Genomic DNA, 12,270 nt, shown 5'->3' on the forward strand with positions numbered 1-12,270 from the left:
GTGTATTCCGCAAATATGCCCGACTGTGAGGGCGGGCACAAGCCGGCGTGAGTAGGTATAAACGTTGAGTTTTATAAGGGCACCACGTGGTGACCAGCCCCTCCCCACCCAGCCCCCCCACCCCTCCCACCCCTCCCACCCCCCACCCAGCCCCACCCACCCCCCACCCAGCCCGTTTCCACCCTCCTCACCCAGCCCCTCTCCACCCAGCCCCTCCCCACCCTCCCCACCCAGCCCCTCCCCACCCTCCCCACCCAGCCCCTCCCTACCCTCCCCACCCAGGCCCTCCCCACCCTCCCCACCCAGCCCCTCCTCACCCTCCCCACCCTCCCCACCCAGCCCCTCCTCACCCTCCCCTCCCCACCCTCCCCTCTCCACCCAGCCCCACCCCTCGCATTTTTGGATGCACGACGGACGGACGGACACTATAATCCCCTGTGGGCTGGGGTAACCAGGAGGTTCCTACCAGTATAAACAGCCTGTTGTTCACACGGACTACGGAGAGCGACTACTGGAGTGACTTAGACATTCTCTTGCTTGGTCTGAGAGTTGGCGAATTGCGGATAAACTCATCAAAGCGACCATCACGTTTATATCTGGGACAATGCGAAGCTGTTACATGGCCCCGGGTTTGGAGTTCGTAGCCACAAATGCAACATAATCTTCATCATCAAAAGTATCATCAGTCACGATCAATCCACTGCTGGATGGAGCTCTGCCCAATCTGTCTCCATCCTTCTTGATCCGACGACAGAACAACCCAACCAGCGCCATGCACACGAGACGATTTTATAGCTCCATCTCCTAGGTAGATGTCCACTCATTCTCTTGACTGGCACTACTCATGATTCTAGACCTTCAGTCAGTCGAAACTAAAAAATTTTTTTACGAGGTATGGCCCACTGAGCTATTTAGGTTTTTTTTTTAGAAGTGACCTGGCCATAAATTGATGGCTCAACGAAGTGGATTCTCATCATCAGCACGTGGACATTTATAGCAGCCTAATACCATAAACGAAGGACCCGGAGAGAAATCCACATGACCACGGGGACAACTTGCTAATTTCACATATATAGGCGTCAGGGTCCGGGTCGGGATCGAACCCACGACCTTCTGTATACCAGGCGAGATAGTTTACAGATCGCCACGGTGGCGTTCCATCATCTTGGCCATCGAGTCACCATCGAGCGGCGTGTTCTGCCCGAGGACACCTACTCAGGCAACTGGCCGTTGATGTCAACAGGCCAAGCAGCGAGTCGCGTTGCTCCGCTTCTCCAACTCTGGGTGAACGGGGATCTCAATTTGCGATGATGACCCATCAGGCCACAGATGTTCACCTGTCCGGGGGCCCGCGGGATGCCTCGTACACATTGGAGTTTGGAATTTGGGTCATTGTGGATGCGAGGCGCGTTATCTGTAAACGCTGCTTTCCATTGCAAGTGGGGAATTATTTTCGAGGGACTTTCCTGGAAATGGCTTTCATGAGCGTTAAGAGGATTATTAGCCTCGGGTACGGCTGAGCCGCTCATTGCTTTTCGTTTTCCGTCTCTCTCTCTCTGTCTCATCCCACATGTGGCATTTGAATATGGGCATGTGCTACCTGTGCAATTATAGTATTCACAATCTTGACCGATGTCTATTCTAGTTATTGTCTTGCAAGTGAATGCCTGCTTTTAAATTTGGTCAGCTTTCGCATCAAGCTATGCTAAAAAAAATACAGTACCCAGCAAATTGTGTCAATGAAAGTACGCTGCGTGCGGTTGGATTCAGCACCCAGATTTAAAACCTCCACTTGCAATCGTTCACGTGTCAATATTTACAAAAGAAAATTGCCTCCAATTCTAGGCAGGATTCAAAATATATATTTTTTAAATGCATATATTATCAGAGTATGTTTCATTTTGGTGTTCTAACATCTTAACACCTGTTTTGTTGCCAGAAAAAAGGGGAAACCCTATTTTTATTCTGATTTTTGTTTTGATTATGAACATACAGCAGACTTTAACGATTTGTCGCAAATTTCAGCTCTGCTTTCATATCATTTGAATTTACATCACTCGCTCACCCTGTTACTGGCTGACTCATGAAAGCGTCGATACTGTATATATATTACCTAGCTGAGATCTGAGAGACGTCCATCGGCGTGGGCTTGAGCAGGATGCACGATTAGAAAGAATAAAGGCGAGTGACGGTCGAGGCCTTTCACCGCAGAGCGGGAGCGGTGACATCAGTTCCTGTGCAGAAGTGAGATGGATTGTGGCAACGCCATGGGGATGGATGCGTGTGGCTTCGAGCCCAACCAATGTTGGTCCGACTACCGTGCGTAGATTGTTTCGCGGTTGCGCTGTACACAGCTCTTTGGGTCGTTGCCGCACGTTGTCCGGTGTCCGACGTTTCGCTCCGCGTGCCAGGAGCTTCTTTAGAAACTGAAGACGCTCCTGGTACGCGACGTTTCGCTCCGCGTGCCATGAGCTTCTTCAGAAATTGAAGACGCTCCTGGCACGCGACGTTTCGCTCCCAGCACGTGGAGCGACACGTCACCCCAAACCAGGGGTCGGCGGCAACCTGCCGGTCTGGAGCCGCATGAGGGCCCTTGTAAGGACTGCTCCGCCGTCTCGTGTTCACGTCTATTGCGGCTCTTGAAATAGAGACTTTTGTTGTATTTCGATTTAAAGCTTTCGTGACTGCAGAGATTAATCTTCTTGGTTCTTTCGGTAAAGTCACGTAGAAGGGAAGTAATAAAATAATAAAAACAAAACATAATAAAATAATTCTCACGACGTTTCGGCCACAACGCAAGCAGCCGTCCTTAGGTGAAGACCAGGTCTGTCGGGGAGACAGCGTCTGACGCTGTTGTTGAATTTACCGAATTCGCAAAAATTGGCGCTTCATTATTATTTGGGTTGAAGACCCCCTTGCCCCGGACATTACGTGGTTCGCAGCGCGAAAAGCACATCGGAGGGGCGATCACGATTTCGTTGAATGCGTAATTTACTTTCAGTCCGTGCCACAGCAGGCGACAGGAAACGCGTAAGCGGTTCGGGGAACGGCGTTGGAGAGACGTGCGCCCCTTCATGTTTACCACAATTCACTTTCGGCTTCCTCGGTACGTGACATCGGGGAGCAGCCTTACGTAACTCCGCGTCCATCGTGGCCTCCGCATGGCCGCGACAGATCCTGCCGAGATTGACATCATATCTGGGGCGTGTGCCCGTCGCCTCAACAACCCATGGGGAATTTCGCCTCCGCTAGTGCGCGACGTTTTCACTGATTCGTGCGACATTTATTTTTTCAAATTCAGTTTGCACGGCCGACTCCCACCCCCCCCGCCCGCCCGCCCCCACCAGCGATTTGATGAATTGCCATGATTCGTGGCCAGCGATTCCATGGAAGAATCCGATTTTATGTTTTGGAGGAGTAGTGGTTGTTGGCTGGGTGGCACTGCGGTCAGGAGGGCTGAGCCGGGCAACCGCTGAGCGGAGGCCCTAGGTTCGAATCCGGTCACATTTAGAATCAACATGCGTTTAGATGAGCTTATTTGGCTGCTATACATTTCCACGTGATAAGCCACATCGTTGAGCTATCATTTGTGGCCAGGTAGTTTCTGAAAGAAGAAGCGAATAGCTCAGTGGGCCTTACCTAATATATATATTAAAAAAAACGGTTAAGTTGTATTTCGATTTAAAGCTTTCGTGACTGTAGGGATTCATATTCTTGGTTCTTTCGGTAAAGTCACGTAGAAGGGAAATAATAAAATAATGAAAATAAAACAATAAAATTATCACGACGTTTCGATTGCAACACAAGCAATCATCATCACACCTGATGATGATTGCTTGTGTTGCAATCATCACCACACCAGATCATGACTGCGTGTGTTGCAATCGAAACAACCTGAGAATTGTATTGTTTTATTTTTATTATTTTATTATTGCCCTTCTACGTGACTTTACCGAAAGAACCAAGAATATAGTTTAGTTTTACTTGTGTGTTTATTACGTTATTTTCTTATCTTCCCTATACTGTGCACTCCTATCGTGTTTTTGTGTTGCTTCTTGTTGTAAAGTTTTGATCTGCCCCGACTAGACATATGTGAAAAAGAGCTTTACAGCTCATCGGATTCCTCCTGTATAAATACAGATTCTGATTCTGATTCACCCGAGCGAGTTGGTGGTAAAGTGTGGTGGGTACTCCCACAACTCTCTCAAGCCGTCTGGCCAGCGTGAGCGAGCGGGCATCTAGTGGAGGCCCATCCAGCGACAGTGACAACATTTTATTGCAGAGCTGCACCTTTACAGTTGCATCTTTGTCAATGGAAAACTCAGACGCGTAGTCATCCATGCAAGCAGAGCCGTCTCGAGGGGAGGCCGAATCGGGGCGACCGGCTCGGGCCCCACACTTAAGGGGGCTCCGTGCTTCGATGTCGCGGTGTCATCAGATGTAGTACTTCTGGTTTAGTTTGAGGTGGGGGGGGGGCACATGGTGGGGTTTGCCCCGGGCCCCGCATCCCTCCCCGCACTCCATCCATTTGGACGGCCCAGCATGCAAGAGTTGAAGCAATGATAAACAGACCCAATCTCTGTGTCTCCAAATACAAATTAGTACATTTTTAATCATCGCCCTATTGCCTTTCCAGACCAATGCCGTCAAGCAGCAGCATTCGCTGAAGCAAATTCAATCCCGGATCGGTTTCGACGTTCCTGGTCTCATGAGCAGAGTCGGAGCTTCTGAATCAAATTCTGCCGCTTTTTAAATCCTTTATATTAAGTTCACTTGCTTGCTTGCTTGCGCGCTTACGACCGTGCAAATCTTTCGGTCGTTTTTTAACCCACTTCCAGTGATCCAATCGAGCTGACATTTTGCACACAGACTCGTTGTGCGTGACAATTTATTTTCGTGAATTTTTTTTACACTTTTTAGGAAAAAATTAATTATATTTAATTACCAATTGCTTAGTGGTGGTAGGCAATCATCTGACCCATAGGTGGCAGCCATCTCAAGCCAGAGGACGAGAGGACTCTAGCCGCCACACATATAAAGGATTTATAGTGAAAAACTTTGTTTTTACGGGTACATTTTTTGCGAAACGTGTCCCCGTAAACGAGAGGTGGGTCGACGGCGTGAAGGAGAACACAACAGACAGAGGCGGAGGTCGACAGGAAGCGAACGCCCATGGTCAGATAATGGAAGCGGTGGGGGGTGAGCTCTGCATCATCGCCGGCCACCTTGTGAGGCCTTGGAGAGGCGAGGCAGTTGCGTGTTTTTAAGTTCACTAAGACTACTACTGGGCTCCTATTTTTTTTAATTCTATGTTGCATTTTACCAGGTAAGGCCCACCGAGCTACATAGCTCTGTTTCAGAAGCGACCTTGCCATAAATGACAGCTCAACGAAGTGGCTTATCGTGTGAACATTTAATCATAATATTCATTTAAATTTATAAAGCGCCCTTATCGTTCTCAGGGTGCGCTAGCAGACAAATACTCTAAACGCACGTTGATTCGAAATGTGGAGGGAAAGACCGGAGACAGATCGAAGCCATTCACGTGGCAGAAAAAAAAATGCAAACTCCAAATATACAGCAGGAGGCGTCAGGGTTGGGCTAAAACCAACGAACTCCTCGTGTACCAGGCGAGGTCGTTGACCGTGGCACTCCTTTTATTCTCTTTCACCAGGTAAGAACTCGAGAGAAAGAAAAGTGTGATTTGCAAGAATGACATTGGGCATTAACTGGCGACTGAAGATATAGCGCATCGGATTCCTCCAGTCTAAATACAAATTCGGATTCTGCCAGTAGGGGGGAAATTATTGAGTCGTTTAGCAAATTGTTGTACCCTGACGCCGGCACACAGTGGCCTACTCCTGCGAATGACGTCAGGGGATCTTTAACGTGTCCACTGTGAAGCAGACGGCGCGTGTGGTTGTTGCACACCGCGGTAATAACCGGGGCGGCCGCCGGATTCCAACCGTGAACTTCTGGAACAGGCGACGAATGTGCTACCGTGTGCGCTAAGTGCCCCCCTGCAGTTGCAGCTGCTGTCAGCGCTATGTCACTACACATGTGCAGCCCACTCTTGGGCAATCTTCTGCAAAATGAGGGCCTCCCCACACCGTGCGGGTCTTTTGACTCTACTTCACCATGACTATATTTTACCATGCCTGGTCATTGCGGTATAGTGAGGCAGGGATCATAGACGGGTCAGGAAGAGAGAGAGGAAGTGGGAGTGGGAGTGCGACGTGACGCAGCGATGATGAATGTGAATTATTTTAAAAGGGAAATTCCAGCTGTGTCCTCTGTGTACAGAAACGATACTGCGATGGCATGTGCGTGTTCATAGTACTTGGTGCGGTGTGTAAACATCGCCACGAGGGAGACAAAGGCGGCCGGGTGTGGTGCTGGCCACCCAGCCCCTCGTGTGCCGTGCCGCCCTTCATAGGTGCTCGCTAACAGCACTTGCCCCCAAGTGCTGATCGTGAGGGGGGGGGGTCTTTGTAGTCTGGTCGAACGGTGTCGCAGTGGTAAAGATGTTGAACCCAGCCTCCAAGTCCTCAACCTCCCCTAGGTCTAGATTTGAAGCTTTCGTGACTGCAAGGATTCATATTCTTAGGTTTTTTCGGTAAAGTCACGTAGGTAAAACATCAAAATTAATAAAAATAAAATAAAACAAAAATCACGTCGTGATTTTTGTTTTGATGTTTTACCTACGTGACTTTACCGAAAAAACCTAAGAATATCTCCCCTAGGTCGACTCGGCGTTAAATGTGTGCAGCACTTGGGGAGACAAAGGCGGCCAGTCGTAGTGCTGGGCCACCCCACAGCATCTCCACGTGCGCCACTCCGGCCTTCATAGGCGCCCACAGCGACCGCTTAGCCCCAACAACCTTCGTAGGCTGCAACTGGGGGGATCTTGATGTTGGCTTTTTGTCAGTCTGGCAAAACAACCTCCACCTAATTGTGGTTGTCAGACGGTAGCACTGTGCCATGGCCAATGCCAGTGGGGGCAAAGGGGGCTGCTCACCCTCGTGGCGCTCTCACGTCCACCACAGCGGCGAACTGGGGTGGGGGGGGGCTCTCCGGTCTGTTGTGCGGGCCCAGGTAACCCCCCAGAGGAGCCTGCAGAAGCAAAGGGAGATGGCTTCGCCACGTGGGATGTCCTGTGACCTCCTGCCAAGCGAGAAATGTGATTCGTGTGGCCTCCACGTGCGGTCTATCTTGGCACAGGCGCTGTGGGGACATCGCCACTTTAGTGGCAAATATAAATTGTTGTTGTCGTTTTTTAGGATACACGTGTATTACCGATACACGTGTATTACCGATACACGTGTATTACCGATACACGTGTATTACCGATACACGTGTATTACCGATACACGTGTATTACCGATACACGTGTATTACCGATACACGTGTATCACCGATACAGAAGCAGCCGACTTGCAGAAGCTTCGGCTGCACTGCAATGAACGGGTCCCATGAGTGTTTTTTTAAAGTTATCTTGCCTGTAACAGCTTGCCTGTAACATCAGTCAACCCAGCAACGTTTGTTGACAAGGCCATCCCCTGCTGATTAGCCTCAGGGAAGTCAAAATCCATTGAGGATGTACCTGCTTAAACAAAACAGAAATGACTTAAAGATTTCGTGACTGCAGGAATTCATATTCTTGGCTCTTTCGGTAAAGTCACGTCGGTAGGTTCAAAGAAAATAACCAAAAATAAAAAAAAACTACGACGTTTCGATCGGTATTGTGCAGTTCTGTAAACGTCTTCTGAAGTCATCATCATCATCATCCACGAGCTATCCACCGAAGAAGCTTCCAGCAAGTGGAGCGAAACGTCGGACATCGAGGCTACAACCCTGACATCGCCTCCGGTGAAGTTCTGTTCTGTGCTCATCGGAAAGTATTACACAGGTTCGGACAATAGATCTGATCGAATGCCGGTATTTCTTCAACAGTATCTGGTTATTCTTGGCCACGATGGTACGAGTGCATTTGAGAATTGGTAGCTTACAGAGTTGAACAACCCCCCCCCCCCCCAGAATAGGCTCCGAGGGACAGATTACCTCTGCTGGAATATAAAGATTAGTTGTATCTATTTCATTTAAAACGTAATCAAAGAGTATTATTATTACTGCTGCTGCTCCCTTTAAGGGAAAATAATAACAGTAATGCAAAGTTATTGGTAAAGAACGGCTCTGATAATGTATGTGCATTCTTGATCCTGAAAGGACTCCGATGCAATAAAAAAAAGTAATTTGCTTTTCGGGAAATTGCATTACCCTGGTGAAAATGCACCCTGCCGTGTACTCACGGCGGTTTCAGGTTTTTTTTTATTGGCGGCAGTGGCCAGAGAGAGAGATAGATAGAGAGCCCCATTAGCGCGAACGCGGCGGGAGTGTTTGCGAATTCCCTGCAGAATTCCAGTGGCCGCGCCCGTTCCGCGAAGCAATTATTTATTGGGCGTCGTCGGCATCGTTGTCGTCGTTTGTTCGTCGACGCGGTCGACATCGTCGACATCGTCGACATCGTCGTCGTACATCACTCGTCGATGCACCGTCGATGTCATCGCAGTTGTCATCGTTTATTCATTGATGCGTCATCGTCGTCGTCATCATCTTCACCACCGTAATTTATTCACCGGAATAAAATTCGGGTCACAGTGAATGAACCGCTTGAGCCGCTAATCCTCGCAACGGGGACAATGTGCTCTTAGTCGGTCATGAAGGTCAGCTATCTATCTCATCTATCCAAGGATGTGATAGTTGGTAAATTCATAACAGCCAGGATACAGCTAAAATAAGTCATATTTTAAAAATTAAAAACACGCTTTTATGAAATGTACTAGTAATGGCAGAACTCCACGACTCGAGAAAGTGGCCCCGAAGCTTGCCATAACGTAAGAAACCGTGGTGATTTACAGCCAACGTCAGTTGACCGTGGACAATTAGACCCATGCCGAAACATAACATATAAAAAATAATGTTCAAAAATATATATATTTTATGATAGAATATAGTATTGTCATCAGTATGACATAAGTATACCAAGTTTGCAGTCGAAACCACATTGGGAAGTGGGTTAAAATTGAGTTACAAGATTTGAGGATGCAACAACGACAACAACAACAACAGACAGATTGAGTTAAACGAAAGCGTGTAAAAAAACTGACGGCACCGTACGGGCAAAAGTTGCCATGACCTGTGAGCCGACGGCAGACCAGTGACAGCACTAACGATGACCGCAGTGCCGAGTGCCACTGTGCACTCTGACCCGTGCCTGAAGGGCAGAGGTCGCAAACGGGTTTTGATTCCTTACCCGTACCCGTACCCGGCCGCACCAGGGTCGCAAATGGGTACCCGTACCCGGCCCCGTTCCCTACCCGTACCCTACCCGAAATGAGTGACAAACGTTGACTCACCAGTGACTCACGGCCTACCCGTACCCGTACCCGGCTGCACCAGGGTCGCAAACGGCTACCCGTACCCGTACCCGGCTGGGTACGGGTAGCCGGGTATCGGGTAGGGTACGGGTATCGGGTACCCGGTTTCGACCTCTGCTGAAGGGCCCTCGTGTACGATGAGGTTCTTTCGCATCGCACGTAGCCAGCAGGTGCCAATCGGAGGTGCTGACAAGTGGCCTCCCGTCTAAGACCGAAACAGGAGGATTTCCCCACAACTCTCGCTGTCACCTGGTGAGGCTTGGTTGTAATGACTGGCGAAACGTCACGGTCAACTCGAATTGGAAATTCCGATTTAAGGCTTTCGTGACTGCAGGGATTCGTATTCTTGGTTCTTTCGGTAAAGTCACGTGGAAGGGAAATAATAAAATAATTAAAATAAAACGTAATAAAAAAATTCACGACGTTTCGGCTGCTTGCGTTATGGCCGAAACGACGTGAGAATTTTTATTGTGTTTTATTTTAATTATTTTATTATTTCCCTTCTACGTGACTTTACCGAAAGAACCAAGAATACGAATTGGAAATGTTGTGGGCTGACTCTCCAACGCACCGGTGTGCTGAACGAGTAACTAATTCTAGATTTGAAGCTTTCGTGACTGCAAGGATTCATACTGTTAGGTTTTTTCGGTAAAGTCACGTAGGTAAAAAATTAAATTAAAATTAATAAAAGTTATAATAGAAATAAAATAAAATAATAAATCACGACGTTTCGGAGGCAACACAAGTCTCCGTCATCAGGTGGGACCGTCACAGCTGGATTTACTATATCAAGTGAGGCAACAATTCCAAGATTCAAGTTCTTAAATACAAGTTAAGGGGGGAGGAGTAACTAATTGGCATATTTTGTTGACGTGACAAACCTTACTAAGTGGCTGTGTCGGGTGGTCGCGGATTTAACAACACATTTATATCTACGTGATCTAACCCAAAAAAAAATCTGTTGTATATAAGTTGCCTTCAAATGTCTTACTGCCGGCTGGAAACAAACCCTGGCTTCCAACTCAACAGCCCCGCAAGCATCGCCTCATGGGCAGCACCAACAGAGCGAGAAGATCCGTGCTTTGTAAACGTAATGGGTTCCTGCATGGAACCCATTCCATCATCAGATGGAGTCAGTCTGTCGCGCGAGGGCAATGTACTACTGCGTAGGTTTCCACGCTCGTGCTGTATTTCAGGAACGTGGAGCGAAACGTCGGACTTCGTGCCGAGCAACACGCGGTAACGAGCCGACAACACACATTGGAGAGAGCGTCACAGCACTTGCTTGACTTATTTGCTCAATTCCAGAAACTCATTATTGCAACTCTTACCTATTACAACTTTAATAGCGCTGTTTGTTGCTGACCGCTTGGCTTTTATGGGCCTTTCAGGGTGTGTGCTCAGCAACTGTGATATATATATATACTGTACAGGCAAACATCGCCGAACGTGTGGGTTACGTTCCTGGGAAATGCCCCGTTGGGAAAAACCGCGTTTGACAAATAACACTGGTCAACAACAAAAAACCCATTTTTTTCTGGCCAGGACTTTTGCAGCTGTTTTAGACTAATTTCAGGGTGCTGATTCGAAATCTGATCTCAGCATTGCTCTATCACATCTAATTTTTATGCTATCGGCATACCCCATTTCCATTAATTTTACCCGAAATTAACTCTGTCACTTATGATTGCAAGTTGTTGCGAGTCAGTGACTGCTTTAGTGTTAAAATATGGTGCTGTATTTTTAGGATAGTGTGTTTATAATATCATTTTATGTAGATATCCACATTTATTTTTATTAAAAATACAATATTTGATATCTCAAAAACCTGATGTGATAGACAAAAACTGATGCCAGATTTGGAATCAGCACCCCAAAATTACATTAAAACCGTTGGAATACCTTATGCCAGAAAAAGTGTGTTGACCAGTATATAATAGACGTCATGGGAAAACTCGGGTTGCGTTCCTGGGTCCAAAATCACCCCCCCCCCCCTTTATCTGATTGTACGTAATTTTCCGCGCTTGTTATTGTACTAATTGATGCCGAGTCGCTCTTCCTTCCTTGTGTGTGTACACTCTTTATTTTTCAATTTCACCTCAACACAAAATCGCCCGTTCTCCATTCCTCTTCCCGCACCGCGGCACCCACGCCCGACGCTCACCCCCCGACACCGTCACTTGAACATTCACGAATTGCCTTCGAGGCGTCCAAGTCCTCAATGGCTGGATGGCAGGATGCACGAGGCAACGCGTGGACATTTTGCGTGTCGACGATTCAGCATCTTAGGCGTCCGTCCGACTGACGTCTTCAACGAGTGGGGTGTGTGTGTGGGTGAGGAGGCCCGTGAAGGACGCCGCTGCTGCTGGGCAGTTGGAGGCAGTCGCCCTCCAGCAACAACGGAGGGCAGAGGAGCGACGCTCTCACAACAATGCGCCGGGCAGCTAAGTTGGCACAGTATTGGGTACAGCTGGTGTGCATCTACCGGTCATCTCAGTCAGCCAACCCCTGGTACCTGCTGGGTCTGTCCCGAGACCTCCTGTCAGCGAGCCTTCGACACTTCACGTGGCCTCAAAGTGCACCTGACCTGGCACAGGCGCCGTGGTGACGTCACCGTCACTTCGTGGCGAATTGATATTGGACTTCAGCTGTCAAGCCAAAGTGATTTCCTTTCTGCTCAAATAAATGAGCATTGAGATAGGCCTGGGATACTGCGCGAATTCCAATTTGGAGGCTGCCCGATGCACCACGTGGCTCTGATGGAAATTATAATTCTACCAAACGGCTTATGAGCAGCACACGGCCGCTGCGGCAAAATACACTTGTGTAACAG

Source organism: Lethenteron reissneri, chromosome 28, assembly GCF_015708825.2.
Source record: "Lethenteron reissneri isolate LAM-NWPU_2019-01 chromosome 28, ASM1570882v1, whole genome shotgun sequence".
Classification (NCBI taxonomy): Eukaryota; Metazoa; Chordata; class Hyperoartia; order Petromyzontiformes; family Petromyzontidae; genus Lethenteron; species Lethenteron reissneri.